The sequence below is a fragment of the Lithobates pipiens genome, unplaced genomic scaffold, assembly GCF_037356315.1.
Source record: "Lithobates pipiens isolate NorthernLeopardFrog02 unplaced genomic scaffold, aLitPip1_a1.2 Scaffold_30, whole genome shotgun sequence".
Classification (NCBI taxonomy): domain Eukaryota; kingdom Metazoa; phylum Chordata; class Amphibia; order Anura; family Ranidae; genus Lithobates; species Lithobates pipiens.
The window spans coordinates 26,288,875-26,304,898 of record NW_027507791.1 but is presented as its reverse complement, the minus strand read 5'-3'; the positions used below and the strand labels follow the sequence as shown (position 1 = coordinate 26,304,898).

Here is a 16,024-nt window from a genome sequence, read left to right as displayed (position 1 = left end):
CCATGCCTGCTGGACCATGAGTCAGTGGTAATATGCACCTTACCGCTGACCGCCCTATCCAGCGAGGCAAGGACATTGCCTTCCACATGCCGGTAGAGAGCCGAAATCGCCTTCCGTGAGAAAAAGTGGCGTTTGGGGACCTGCCACTGAGGAACCGCACATTGTACAAACTCACGGAAGGGGGCCGAGTCTACCAACTGAAAAGGCAGCAGTTGAAGTGCAAGCAATTTAGCCAAACTAGCGTTCAACCGCTGGGCATGTGGATGGCTGGGAGTGAACTTCTTTCGCCGGTCCAGCAGCTGGGGCAGGGACATTTGCCTGCTATAATCGGACGTGGGTGTACTGCTAGCAGAGTGCCCGGAAGCACTTGGCTGTGACACACCTAATTCTACACCTTCATTCCTCTCAGAGCAGGAGAGGACTGAAGGTCTAGTGGGGTTGGAGATGCCAGCTGATGAGGAGCAAGGAGAGGTCCGCTTTGTTCTTTGGTGTGGGTCTTTGAGGTACGCTTGCCAACGAGCTGCATGGCAGGTCAACATATGTCTGGTCAAGCATGTGGTGCCCAAGCGGCTGATGTTTTGGCCACGCGAGATACGCTTGAGACATATGTTGCAAATAGCAGCGGTGCGATCTGATGCTCTCGTCTCAAAAAAAGGCCCACACCAAAGAACTTTTAGAATAATGCGCAGAGGCAGCGCCCTGCACAGGCGGGGCTCTGCGGTGTGATTCAGTCGGTGTGCTGCCCCTAAGCTGGCCCCCGGAGGGCATCCTGCCTCGTTGGACATGTGCCTCCTCCTCCTCCTCCTCTCTCCTACCAGGCACCCAGGTGGAATCAGTGCCCTCATCATCCCCTCCCTCTTCATCGTTGGAGCAAACCTGGCAGTATGCTGCAGCTTGTGGAACATGACTGCCAGATTTCTGTCCTTCTTGAGCATCCCCTCTCTCTGCGCTCACGCTACTGCCTTCCTCTAGCTGAGTATCATCATCAGAGCCTACAAAACACTGGGCATCCTCCTGGAGCATGTACCCAACACTGTGCTCAAAGAGTTCAGGGGACTCCTCAGGAGGACGTGGTGGGTCTAGGGAAGGAGTCACTGATGATGACATTGGGAGGAGGGAAGACGATGCGTTGGCAGCTGCTTTGCCAGTACCCTGAGCCTGGGTGAGAGAGGATGAGGAGGATGAAGAGGGCTTGGTCATCCACTCTACCAAGTCGTTGGCATGTTGTGGCTCAACATGTCCAGCTGCCGAAAAGAAGGACAAGCGTGTCCCATGGCCACGTACTGATGATGACAATGCACCGCGTCCACGACCAGCACTGTTGTCTCTAGACACAGAGCCTGCTTGCCCTCTTTTATCGGCTCGCGCCTGTCTGCCTCTCCTTGCTGGCCTTCCAGACATGGTAATGGCCTGAAGGGAGTTGGGTAAAACAGCAATTGGGTAGTGTATATTGTGCTGGAGGCATACAACACCCACTAACTCCTGCAGATGCCTTTATTATAGAACAACAGCAATAAAGGGTAGATAAAGGGGTATACTGTACTGGAGTCACACAACACCCACTAAGCCCTGCAGATGGCTCTATTAGAGAACAGCAATAAAGGGTAGATACAGGTGTATATTGTGCTGGAGGCACACAACACCCACTAACTCCTGCAGATGCCTTTATTATAGAACACCAGCAATAAAGGGTAAATACAGATGTATACTGTGCTGTGCTGGAGGCACACACAACTTCCAATAACTCCTGCAGATAGCTCAAATAGAGAAGAGCTATGTAGGTGGATATAGCGGTGTGTACTGGGTACAGAGCACGCAGACAGCACGCACAAGCTCCTAACACTGACTGCAAGCTCTATTATAAAAGATAGATATATCGCTAGCTATATAGGTGAGGTGAATATAGCGGTGTATACTGCGGTCAGGGCACGCAGACAACAACCACTACAGAAGAGCAAGATCGAAAAATCGTCCGACAACGATCGGTGTATACTGTGTTGAAGGTACACAGAACACCCACTAACTGCTTCAGACGCCAACACACTACACAAGGCCGCCGCGCTGGCGGCCTTATATAGTGTGGGGCGTGTACTACACAGCCTGAGCTATGATTGGCCACAGGCATCCTGCCTGTGGCCAATCATGGCTCTCCTCGCTGCCGGCGCTGTGATTGGCCAAGCATGCGGGGTCACAGTGCATGCTTGACCAATCATGAGCCAGCAATGCACTGCGCCATCGCAGTGCATTGTGGGCCGTGAGCGCCACACGAATTTGGCGCGAACGGCCCATAACGTTCGGAATTCGCCGAACGGGCGAACAGCCGATGTTCGAGTCGAACGTATGTTCGACTCGAACATGAAGCTTATCCCTAGCTGGGAGATATGGAGAATTCATACTACCTATGTGTAGATTCACCCATGGATCCTAGAGGTATTATATTATACGGGGGCTGGGAGATATGGAGAATTCATACTACCTATGTGTTGATTCACCCATGGGTCCTAGAAGTATTATATTATATGGGGGCTGGGAGATATGCGAGAATTCATACTACCTATGTGTAGATTCACCCATGGATCCTAGAAGTATTATATTATACGGGGGCTGGGAGATATGGAGAATTCATACTACCTATGTGTAGATTCACCCATGGGTCCTAGAAGTATTATATTATACGGGGGCTGGGAGATATGGAGAATTCATACTACCTATGTGTAGATTCACCCATGGATCCTAGAAGTATTATATTATACGGGGGCTGGGAGATATGGAGAATTCATACTACCTATGTGTAGATTCACCCATGGGTCCTAGAAGTATTATATTATACGGGGGCTGGGAGATATGGAGAATTCATACTACCTATGTGTAGATTCACCCATGGGTCCTAGAAGTATTATATTATACGGGGGCTGGGAGATATGGAGAATTCATACTACCTATGTGTAGATTCACCCATGGGTCCTAGAGGTATTATATTATACGGGGGCTGGATGATATGCTAGAATTCATACTACCTATGTGTAGATTCACCCATGGGTCCTAGAGGTATTATATTATACGGGCGGGGCTGGGAGATATGGAGAATTCATACTACCTATGTGTAGATTCACCCATGGGTCCAAGAGGTATTATATTATACGGGGGCTGGATGATATGGAGAATTCATACTACCTATTAGGGATGAGCTTTGAGTTTGAGTCGAACATTGCCTGTTTGGCGAAGAGTGAAAATTTGGGGTGTTTGCGGCAAATTCGAAAAGCCATGGAACACCCTGTACAAGTCTATGGGAGAAATCTAAAGTGCTAATTTTAAAGGCTAATATGCAAGTTACTGTCCTAAAAAGTGTTTGGGGACCCGGGTCCTGCCCCAGGGGACATGGATTAATGCAAAAAAAGTTTTAAAAACTGCAGTTTTTTCAGGAGCAGTGATTTTAATAATGATTAAAGTGAAACAATAAAAGTATAATATTCCTTTAAATTTCGTACCTGGGGGGTGTCTATAGTATGTCTGTGAAGGGGCGCATGTTTCCCGTGCTTAGAACTGTCACAGCACAGAGTGTCATTTCTGGAGAAAAAAAGTCCTTTAAAATCACTCGCGGCTATAATGAAGTCATTGATAAAAAAAAAGTGTGGGGTTCCACCAAATTCAATTACCGGGCCCTTCAGGTCTGGTATGGATAATAAGGGGAACCCCACGTCAAATAAAAAAAAATGACGTGGGGTTCCCCCTAAAAATCCATACCAGACGCTTTATCTGAGCACACAACCTGGCAGGCCACAGGAAAAGGGGGGGTGAGAGAGCACCCCCCTCTCCTGAACCGTACCAGGCCACATGCCCTCAACATTGTGAGGATGCTTTGGGGTCCCCCCCAAAGCACCATGTCCCCATGTTGATGAGGACAAGGGCCTCATCCCCACAACCCTGGCCGGTGGATGTAGGGGTCTGCGGGCGGGGGGCTTATCAGAATCTGGAACCCCCAGATCCCGACCCCCCTGTTTGAAATGGTAAGGGCGTACCATTTCACAAAGAAAGTGTAAAAAATAGTTAAATAAGACAAACACACTTTTGAAAAAGTCCTTTATTAAAAATAAAAAAATAAAGAAAAGATTCCAGCGGTGGTAATCCACTCTTGCTATCCAGCGACGGATGATCATCTCTCCGGGTTCCAGCGATGGCTGATCTGATCCAGCCTGGCTTCCCCAATGACGTGTGGGTGACCCCGCCCCCCTCTGATGTAACGGAAACCTGTGTTACATCAGAGGGGGGCGGGGTCACCCATACATCATTGGGGAAGCCAGGCTTCCCCACTTGCGTCAGAGGGACCACCTGTCACCTGACCCCGCCCTCCTCATATAAGAAACGTCAGGCTGCCGGGATCCCGCAGTGTCTCTGCCAGTGAAGACAGAGGAAGGATGGATGGACTGCGCTGGACTGAGAGATCACCCGTCGCTGGATCAGATCACCCATCGCTAAACCCCGGAGAGATGATCATCCGTCGCTGGACAGCAAGAGTGGATTTCCACCGCTGGAATCTTTTTTTATTTATTTTTAATTTTTAATAAAGGACTTTTTCAAAGGTGTGTTTGTCTTATTTAGCTATTTTTTACACTTTCTTTGTAAAATGGTAGGGGACCCCAAAGCATCCTCCCAATGTTGAGGGCATGTGGCCTGGTATGGTTCAGGAGGGGTGGGGCACTCTCTCGCCCCCCCCCTCTTTTCCTGCGGCCTGCCAGGTTGCGTGCTTGGATAAAGGGTCTGGTATGGATTTTTAGGGGGAACCCCACGTCAAAAAATGTTTACATTTGACGCGGGGTTCCCCTTAATATCCATACCAGACCTGAAGGGCCTGGTAATTGAATTTGGGGGAACCCCACGCTTTTTTAAAAAAATTTTATCGATGACTGTTCTCTGTATTATGGGAGCCGACAATTCATTATAACCGCAAGTGATTTTAAATGACCTTTTTTCCTGCAGAAATGACACTTTGTGCAGGGACAGTTCTAAGCAGGGGAAACATGCGCCCCTTTACAGGCATACTATAGACACCCCCCAGGCACGATATTTAAAGGAATATTACACTTTTATTGTTTCACTTTAATCATTATTAAAATCACTGCTCCTGAAAAAACGGCCGTTTTTAAAACTTTTTTTTGCATTGATCCATGTCCCCTGGGGCAGAACCCGGGTCCCCAGACACTTTTTAGGACAGCATATTAGCATATTAGTCTTTAAAATGACCACTTTAGATTTTGAACGTTCGAGTCCCATAGACTTGTATAGGGTTCTAAAGTTCACAGGAAGTTTAGGTCTGTTCGCAGGTTCTGGTGCAAACAAAACCGGGAGGTGTCCAGCTCATCCTTACTACCTATGTGTAGATTCACCCATAGGTCATAGAGGTATTATATTATACGGGGGCTGGGAGATATGGAGAATTCACACTTTCTATGTGTAGATTCAGCCATTGATTCTGGAGGTATTATATTATATGGGTGGAGATCTTGGAGGTATTATGGTACGGGGGGGGGGGGGGGAGATCCTGGAGGTATTATGGTACCGGGGGGGGAGATCCTGGAGGTATTATGGTATACAGGGGAGATCCTGTGGGTTTTATATTACATGGGGGGAGATCCTGTAGGTTTTATATTACATGGGGGGAGATCCTGGAGGTATTATGGTATACGGGGGGAGATCCTGGAGGTATTATGGTATACGGGGGAGATCCTGGAGGTATAATGGTATATGGGGGGAGATCCTGGAGATATAATGGTATATGGGGGGGAGATCCTGGAGGTATTATGGTATACGGGGGGAGATCCTGGAGATATAATGGTATATGGGGGGGAGATCCTGGAGGTATTATGGTATACGGGGGGAGATCCTGGAGATATAATGGTATATGGGGGGAGATCCTGGAGGTATTATGGTATACAGGGGGAGATCCTGGAGGTATTATGGTATACGGGGGAGATCCTGGAGGTATAATGGTATATGGGGGGAGATCCTGGAGGTATAATGGTATATGGGGGGAGATCCTGGAGGTATAATGGTATATGGGGGGAGATCCTGGAGGTATTATGGTATACGGGGGAGATCCTGGAGGTATAATGGTATACGGGGGAGATCCTGGAGGTATAATTGTATACGGGGGAGATCCTGGAGGTATTATGGTATACGGGGGGGAGATCCTGGAGATATAATGGTATATGGGGGGAGATCCTGGAGGTATTATGGTATATGGGGGGAGATCCTGGAGGTATTATGGTATACGGGGGAGATCCTGGAGGTATAATAGTATACGGGGGGAGATCCTGGAGGTATTATGGTATACGGGGGGAGATCCTGGAGATATAATGGTATACGGGGGGAGATCCTGGAGGTATTATGGTATACGGGGGAGATCTTGGAGGTATAATGGTATACGGGGGAGATCCTGGAGATATAATGGTATACGGGGGGAGATCCTGGAGGTATTATGGTATATGGGGGGAGATCCTGGAGGTATTATGGTATATGGGGGGAGATCCTGGAGATATAATGGTATACGGGGGGGAGATCCTGGAGGTATTATGGTATACGGGGGGAGATCCTGGAGGTATTATGGTATACGGGGGGAGATCCTGGAGGTATTATGGTATATGGGGGAGATCCCGGAGGTATTATGGTATACGGGGGAGATCCCGGAGGTATAATGGTATACGGGGGAGATCCTGGAGGTATTATGGTATACGGGGGGAGATCCTGGAGGTATTATGGTATACGGGGGGAGATCCTGGAGGTATTATGGTATACGGGGGGAGATCCTGGAGGTATAATGGTATACGGGGGAGATCCTGGAGGTATTATGGTATACAGGGGGAGATCCTGGAGGTATTATGGTATACGGGGGAGATCCTGGAGGTATAATGGTATACGGGGGAGATCCTGGAGGTATAATGGTATACGGGGGAGATCCTGGAGGTATTATGGTATACGGGGGAGATCCCGGGGGTATAATGGTATACGGGGGAGATCCTGGAGATATAATGGTATACGGGGGGAGATCCTGGAGGTATTATGGTATATGGGGGGAGATCCTGGAGGTATTATGGTATACGGGGGGAGATCCTGGAGGTATTATGGTATACGGGGGGAGATCCTGGAGGTATTATGGTATACGGGGGGAGATCCTGGAGGTATAATGGTATACGGGGGAGATCCTGGAGGTATTATGGTATACAGGGGGAGATCCTGGAGGTATTATGGTATACGGGGGAGATCCTGGAGGTATAATGGTATACGGGGGAGATCCTGGAGGTATAATGGTATACGGGGGAGATCCTGGAGGTATTATGGTATACGGGGGAGATCCCGGGGGTATAATGGTATACGGGGGAGATCCTGGAGATATAATGGTATACGGGGGGAGATCCTGGAGGTATTATGGTATATGGGGGGAGATCCTGGAGGTATTATGGTATACGGGGGGGGGGGGGGAGGCGGGGGCTGGGATAGGACGGGGAAGTAGACAATGACCTCTTTGTCCTGTGTGTTTGTGGTTGGTCTCGGCTCCGTATACATAATATACGCTCAGATTGCTCTCGGTGTTCTGGGTGTTTATGGTGTAAATAGAGAAGCTGGATGGGCAGGAATCAGACCTGTTCTGACTGTTCAGAGGCAGCTGAAGAGACTCTTCTGTGCCGGAACGTTCCGCCAGCGCTGACTGTGCTACCTGCAGGTCCCACTTCCAATAATAATCCCTCTTCTAGTCATGGAATTATTATTCTACTCTAGAAATGAAGGAGGAGAGAAGATACGTCCTCCTGAGGAATATACCGGGTGATTGTTATGCCCCGTATACACGAGCGGACTTAAGTCCGACAGACTTCCAAAGGAGTTCCGTCGGAGTTCTGCTGGAATTCCGACGGAGTTCTTACAGACTTTTCGGCCACACACAATCACACTAAACTCTGACGGATTCGAACGTGATGACGTACGACTGGACTCGAATAAGGAAGTTCATAGCCAGTAGCCAATAGCTGCCCTAGCGTCGGTTTTAGTCCGTCGGAGTAGCACACACACGAGCAGAGTTTTCGAAGGGGACCGGGTCCGGCGGAGTTCCGTCGGGAAAATTTGAAGCATGCTTCATTTCTAAAGTCCGTCAGACTTTGGCGAATCAAAAGTCCGTTGCAGCCCACACACGATCGGATAGTCTGACGGACTCGGTCCTTCGGACTTTGGATGTTGAAAAGTCCGCTCGTGTGTACGGGGCATTAGAGAATACATGGGATGGACCTCCCTACAAACATGTATGTAACATATGAGCCGTGTATTCCATACACAGAAATACCCCAAATATTACATACATACATAGGTTGGAAAAAAAGACACAGTCCATGTAGTTCAACCCATAAAAAATATTGGAGGAAATCACCTCTGACCTGACGACCAGGAAAGCACCAATACAAAGGTCATCATGCCGATCCCCTGTCTTCCCTCTACCGAGTCACTGACAAAGGTCATCATGCCGATCCCATGTCTGCCCTCCACAAAGTCACTGACAAAGGTCGTCATGCCGATCCCATGTCTGCCCTCCACAAAGTCACTGACAATGGTCGTCATGCCGATCCCTTGTCTTCCCTCTACTAAGTCACTGACAAAGGTTGTCATACTGATCCAGTATATTCAATACCTTGAGTCACTGCCTCAGGACAGGTATGCAGATCAGAAGCTGGGACTTGACTATACGCATGCTTGTTATAATATTGAGTTCAGGAACAGCCAGGTAACCGGCATTATCATCCTCACGATTCTCTCAGTACACATTTCCATTATCAGCAGCACATTGTTGGTCCTCATTGGTGAGTTCTGTGTCTGGCCACTTATCTTCTGGAGGCAACCAACAAACCCCAAACATAGTGATCCAGAAATCAGCCCACATAGTACAGGAGCTGCATGGGGCCCCTGGGGGGGCCACAGACCCAGAGCTCCACCCACATACCCAGAGCTCCGCCCTACTGACCCAGAGCTCCACTCACATACCCAGAGCTCCGCCCTACTGACCCAGAGCTCCGCCCTACTGACCCAGAGCTCCACTTACATACCCAGAGCTCCACCCACAGACCTAGAGCTCCACCCTACAGACTCGGAGCTCCACTCACATACCCAGAGCTCCGCCCTACAGACCCAGAGCTCCACTCACATACCCAGAGCTCCACCCACAGACCCAGAGCTCCACCCTACAGACCCGGAGCTCCACCCACAGAAGTGGTACTGTGCAGAGTCCATAATACAATATGTGACAAAAGTAAGTACACCCCTCGGTCACATTTGTGTAAATCTTTTCTTCTCCCTTTTCATGTGACAACACTGAAGAAATGACACTTGTCTACAATGTAAAGTAGTGAGTGTACAGCTTGTATAACAGTGTAAATTTCCTGTCCCCTCAAAATAACTCAACACACAGCCATTAATGTCTAAACCACTGGCAACAAAAGTCAGGACACCCCTAAGTGAAAATCTGCAGATTGGCCCCAATTAGCCATTTTCCCTCCCCGGTGTCATGTGACTCGTTAGTGTTACAAGGTCTCAGGTGTGAATGGGGAGCAGGTGTGTTAAATTTGGTGTTATCGCTCTCACTCTCTCATACTGGTCACTGGAAGTCCAACATGTCACCTCATGGCAAAGAACTCCCTGAGGATCTGAAGATAAGAATTGTTGCTCTAAATAAAGATGACCTAGGCTATAAGAAGATTGCCAAGACCCTGAAACTGAGCTACAGCAAGGTGGCCAAGACCATACAGCGGTATAACAGGACAGGTTCCCCTCAGAACAGGCCTCGCCATGGTCCACCAAAGAAGTTGAGGTCACGCGCTCAGCGTCATATCCAGAGGTTGTCTTTGGGAAATAGACGTATGAGTGCTGCCAGCATTGCTGCAGAGGTTGTAGGGGTGGGGGGAGGGGTCAGCCTGTCAGTGCTCAGACCATACGCTGCACACTGCATCAAAATGGTCTGCATGGCTGTCATCCCAGAAGGAAGCCTCTTCTAAAGACGATGCACAAGAAAGACCACAAACAGTTTGCTGAAGACAAGCAGACTAAGGAGATGGATTACTGGAACCATGTCCTGTGCTCTGATGAGACCAAGATAAAGGTATTTGGTGTCAGATAGTGACAAGCGTGTGTGGGGGCAACCAGGTGAGGAGGACAAAGACAAGTGTGTCTTGTCTACAGTCAGGCATGGTGGTGGGGGTGTCATGGTCTGGGGCTGCATGAGTGCTGCCGGCACTGGGGGGCTACAGATCATTGAGGGGACCATGAATGCCAACATGTACTGTGACATACTGAAGCAGAGCATGATCCCCTCCCTTCAGAGACTGGACCGCAGGGCAGTATTCCAACATGATAACCCCCCCCAAACACACGTCCAACACCACCACTGCCTTGCTAAAGAAGCTGAGGGTAAAGGTGATGGACTGGCCAAGCATGTCTCCAGACCTAAACCCTATCGATCATCTGTGGGACATCCTCAGAGGGAAGGTGGAGGAGGGGAGGGTCTCCAACATCCACCAGCTCTGTGATGTCATCATGGGGAGGGGAAGAGGACTCCAGTGGTGACCTGTGAAGCTCTGCTGACCTCCATGCCCAAGAGGGTGAAGGCAGTGGTGGAAAATAATGGCGGCCACACAAAATATTGACACTTTGGGCCCAATTTGGACATTTTCACTTAGGGGGTGTACTGACTTTTGTTGCCAGCGGTTTAGACATTAATGGCTGTGTGTTGAGTTATTTTGAGGGGACAGGAAATTTACACTGTTATACAAGCTGTACACTCACTACTTTACATTGTAGACAAGTGTCATTTCTTCAGTGTTGTCACATGAAAAGAGAGAAGAAATTTCACTGAGGGGCGTACTTACTTTTGTCACATACTGTACAGAATAATAACATATACCAAGAATTACCCCCGACATACAGGACAAGAGAAGTGGTACTGTGCAGAGTCCATACATACAGAATAAGAACAGATACTGAGAATTACACCCGACATACAGGACAAGAGAAGTGGTACTGTGCAGAGTCCATACATACAGAATAAGAAGAGATACCGAGAATTACACCCAGCATACAGGACAAGAGAAGTGGTACTGTGCAGAGTCCATACATACAGAATAAGAACAGATACTGAGAATTACACCCGACATACAGGACAAGAGAAGTGGTACTGTGCAGAGTCCATACATACAGAATAAGAACAGATACTGAGAATTACACCCGGCACAAGAGAAGTAGTACTGTGCAGGAATAGTAAATGATGAAGGTTACTTACCTCTGCGTCTGTATTTTGGAAGTCTCTTTCGTCCTCAGTATCTCTGTATATATATATATACATATAAGGGGGAGGGGCAGTACTGGTTCCAGCTCACCTGTGTGTGATGAAGGTGAATGGAGGGACGATTGTTGTGTACTATAAACACTGATTTGGAATTCTTCTTGCGGAGCACACACATAAAGGTAACACATACACACACACACAGGTAACACACACACAGGTAACACACACACAGGTAACACACACACAGGTAACACACACAGGTAACACACACACAGGTTACACATGTACAGGTTACACATACACAGGAAACACACACACAGGTAACACATACACGGGTAACACACAAACACAGGGAACACATGTACAGGTTACACATACACAGGTAACACACACACACAGGTAACACATGTGCAGGTAACACACACACACAGGTAACACACATACACAGGTAACACATGTACAGGTTACACATACACAGGTAACACATGTACAGGTAACACACACACACACAGGTAACACATGTGCAGGTAACACACACACACAGGTAACACATATGCAGGTAACACACACACACAGGTAACACATGTACAGGTTACACATACACAGGTAACACATGTACAAGTTACACATACACAGGTAACATATACACACACACAGATAACACATGTACAGGTTACACATACACAGGTAACACATGTACAGGTTACACATACACAGGTAACACATGTACAGGTTACACATACAAAGGTAACACATGTACAGGTTACACATACACAGGTAACACATGTACAGGTAACACACACACAGGTAACACATGTACAGGCTACACATACACAGGTAACACATGCACAGGTTACACATACACAGGTAACACATACACACACAGGTAACACATGTACAGCTAACACACACACACACACACAGTTAACACATATGCAGGTAGCACACACACAGGTAACTCATGTGCAAGTTACACATACACAGGTAACACATGTTGGGATTCATATGTTGTGTTATTAATGTTTACCTGTTGGGTTATGCACATTCACCAGTTGAGTTATGCACATTCACCTGTAGGGTTATTCACATTCACTAGTTGGGTTATTCACATTTACTAGTTGGGTTATGTACATTTACCTGTTAGGTTATGTACATTCACATGTTGGGTTATGCACATTCACCCGTTGAGTTATTCACATTCACCTGTTTGGTTATTCATATTCACCTGTTGAGTTATTCACAGTCACCTGTTAGGTTATTCACATTGACAAGTTGGGTTATTCACATTCACCTGTTGGGTGCAGAACATACTGGGTGAAGTTATGGGATTTTGGGGGTGGCGCCATTTAGTGTGTGTGCTACCCTATTATAGCTGGCTCTAGGTTAGACCTGAGTCATTGAATTGGGTCAGGGTGACTAGAGGTCAGGGCTAGATGACTCCTCCTGGCAGCTCTCTGGTGCCTCCCCCTGTTTCCAGAGTGTTGGAGTGTTATGGAACTAGTGGGTGGGGTGAGGAGGAGCTGCTAAGCATATTTATGGGCCCTTAGCCAATCCACGGGAAGTGGACCTGGCAGGGAACTAAGGAGCCCATAAATACACATGACCCATGCCAGCAGGGGAGTCGGGTGGAAGATAGAGAAGCAGTACTGAGGAGAGATTTTTGGTGGCCCTTGAGGGATCCCCACCGGGGGGGTTGGGGGTTTACCTAAGGCCGCGTACACACGGGCGGATTGTCTGCCCAACTTAGTCCGCTGAAATGTGTTTCAGCGGACAATCCGCTCGTGTGTGGGCTTCAGCGGACTTTTTCAGCGGACAGTCTGGCGGACTAAGTCTTTCGGAATTTCTGTAATTTTGTCCGTCCAAACTTGGTTTCAGCGGACAGTCCGCTTGTGTGTAGGCAAGTTGGACGGACTAAGTATGGCGCATGCTCAGAAAGGATTTACACGGCCGAAGGTTGCATTGCAGAGTATTGGACGTCGTATTTCTAGTCCCGTCGTACGTGCTGTACACGTCATCGCGCAAGCTTTCAGCGGACTGTCTGTTCATCGTGTGTGGTCAAGTCCGTTCATTCAAAAGTAGGACGGACTGTCTGTCGGATTGTCTGACGAACTTAGTTGGGCAGACAATCCGCCCGTGTGTACGCGGCCTTACTGTCTGGAGCTCGGGAGGTTGGCCTAGAAGGATCCCAACACAGGAGGCAGTTGGAGGAATTCATGCCAGAGAGGCAGCAGAGACCAAGCATAAACGGTAAGTAGTTGAGCATGGTGCAGGGACAGACAAGGGGGGAGGCTGCCAGCTGTAGCAGTGACCACGGTGTGCCAAGTCTTCATCCAAACATGTGTGTGTGCCAGTCAGGAGGACTGGTTGGGGGTTAGGGCTTAGGGTTAGGTGATAGGGTTAGGGTTAGGTGATAGGGTTAGGGTTTGGTTTTAGGGTTAGGGTTAAGGTTTGTTTATGGTTAGGGTTTAGGTTTAGGGGTTAAGGTTTAGGATTTCTATTAGGGTTTAGGGTTAGGGTTAGGATTTAGCGTTAGGGTTTAGGGTTAGGGTTTGTGTTAGGTTTTGGTTTGAGTTCACAGTTAGGGTTTAGGTTTAGGGTTAGGATTTAGTGTTAGGGTATAGGGTTTGGATTAGGGTTTAGGTTTAGGGGTTAGGGTTTAGGATTAGGGTTAGGGTTTAGGATTAGGGTTAGGGTTTAGGATCTAGGTTAGGGTTTAGAGTTGGGTTAGGATTTGAATTTGGGTTTAGGATTAGGGCTTGGGTTAGGGTTTAGGTTTAGGGTTAGGATTTAGTGTTAGGGTTAGGATTTAGTGTTAGGGTATAGGGTTTGGGTTAGGGTATAGGGTTTGGGTTAGGGTTTAGGTTTAGGTTTAGGGGTTAGGGTTTAGGATTAGGGTTGGGGTTTAGGATCTAGGTTAGGGTTTACAGTTGGGTTAGGATTTGAATTTGGGTTTAGGATTAGGCTTTTGGTTAGGGTTTTAGCCTTTTAGTCACCTTGGACTAATTAAACATGCTTTCTTCCTTTGCGCCCTGTCAGTTTTTGTCCACCGTTGTTCGGTATATGTAAAAAGAAAGGAGATCCAAATAGTGTTTATATCAAATTTGGTTGAATGCTGGATTTTCCTAACTCTCCTAACATCTTGGAAGAGAAGATGATGACGGTAGTGTTCTTCAGAATGTATAAGTGCTCTCCATATGGAAGCTCCACCAGACGTATACTCCTCCGGGCTGTGACTGAAGAGACCGCTGGCCATGTCTCCCTGTACCTGCAGCCGTCTGGGTCAGGCAGGGTTTAGGGTTTAAATTCCAGTTTACGGTTAGGGTTTAGGTGTTAGGATTTGGGTTAGGGTTTAGGGTGTTTGGGTGGAAGTCGGTTTTGGGGTGCTTTATGTATATTAGTAGTATATTTATAATAAAAATATATTTTCTGTCTGTATATGGGTCTAAAAGCCATTTTCCGTTTATGATATCTGTATGGTATGTAAGTACGATTATTTATGTATATGGTGGCAGTGTGAGGAACCGCCATGGAAAATAAGGAGCAAAAAGTGACAAAGGGGATTCACCAGTAACCAGAGGACTGAGCATGCAGGTTGTCCTAGTCCTTATAATCAAGGACCTGACCATAGTTCAGGGCTCCACCCCTCTGAGGATTCCATGTCGCTGCATATGTAGCCAGGAGAGGCATTGTCAGGAGACACTGTACAGCATTGCTGCTTTTGGAGCGGTTATTTCCTAGGGTTCAGCTGGACTCTGTTTTGTCTTGAAGATAGAGTGACTGAGTTCTAGGAAAAAAGCAAAACATCTTGGGACATGTAGTCCAGGGAACCAAGATTTGCATTCAATTGGACTGTTTTGAACTACAAATACCAGCCGCATTCCATGGATCTGTAGGAGATTGATGATTGGTGGTGGGTGAACCAATCCTCTCTTGTGAACTGGTCAAAGGGTTTTCTTAGACCGTTTCCCTTTGGTGCCGCCACATACAGATGGTACTCAGATATGAGATTTATTATGGCAGCACCAATAAAGGAGACATTTGGGTCCCCATTGAGATGTTGGGTCCCCAAGGGACCCTGTAAGATTCCTTTATTACAAGAACAGGATGCTGGGAAAGGTAGTAAAGAGCCGGTGAGTGGGTGGGATCTTCCACTTGGGACCCCGGCCTGATACTGCGAGCAAGTGACTCTGGGTTGGTGTGTGCTGTGGCAGCCTATACTACAGAGAGAGTCATCACATGTGGGTGCAGGAGCATCCACTGCCAGTTACTTCTAACCGTCTGATGGCAGCCTGGAGGGCGCTCGCCATATATTCAAAGCAGATCCAGCAGGGCTGAAGTGTGGTGTATCACTGGACCACATTACCCCATTCAGTAGGGCTCCACCAAGGCCTATCGCTGAGACACATACTACTTCCATTACCAAGAATTGTTGGGACTGGTGAGTGGGCACTTTCCAATTCTATTACAACAAGGGACACTGCATGCAGACAACATTGTCTTTGTCATTGCCTGTCAGTGCCGCCTATAAGTGCCCATCAGTGTGGCCTTTCAGTGTCCATCAGTGTTGCCTTTCAGTGCTCATCAGTGTTGCCTATCAATGTCCATCAGTCCTGCATATCAATGCCCATCAGTGCTGCATATTAGTGCCCATCAGTGCCACCTCATTAGTGCCACCTCATCAGTGCTAATCAGTGAAGGAGAAAACATACT

The 16,024-nt window shown here is 47.8% G+C and overlaps 1 protein-coding gene across 2 annotated transcripts in view; it reads right to left on the bottom strand.

Annotated features, from left to right (window-relative positions):
* LOC143942470 (V-type proton ATPase catalytic subunit A-like) overlaps positions 1-16,024 on the bottom strand; it is a 75,817-nt gene that overhangs the window by 57,643 nt on the left and 2,150 nt on the right. The window contains exon 1 of one of the 2 annotated variants that reach the window (XM_077463780.1): positions 11,309-11,405. The exons of the other annotated variant lie outside the window; for it this stretch is intronic. The gene's annotated coding sequence lies outside the window, so the exon portion shown is untranslated. Of the gene's footprint in view, positions 1-11,308; positions 11,406-16,024 lie in introns of those variants that run through there. 2 annotated transcript variants of the gene reach the window in all.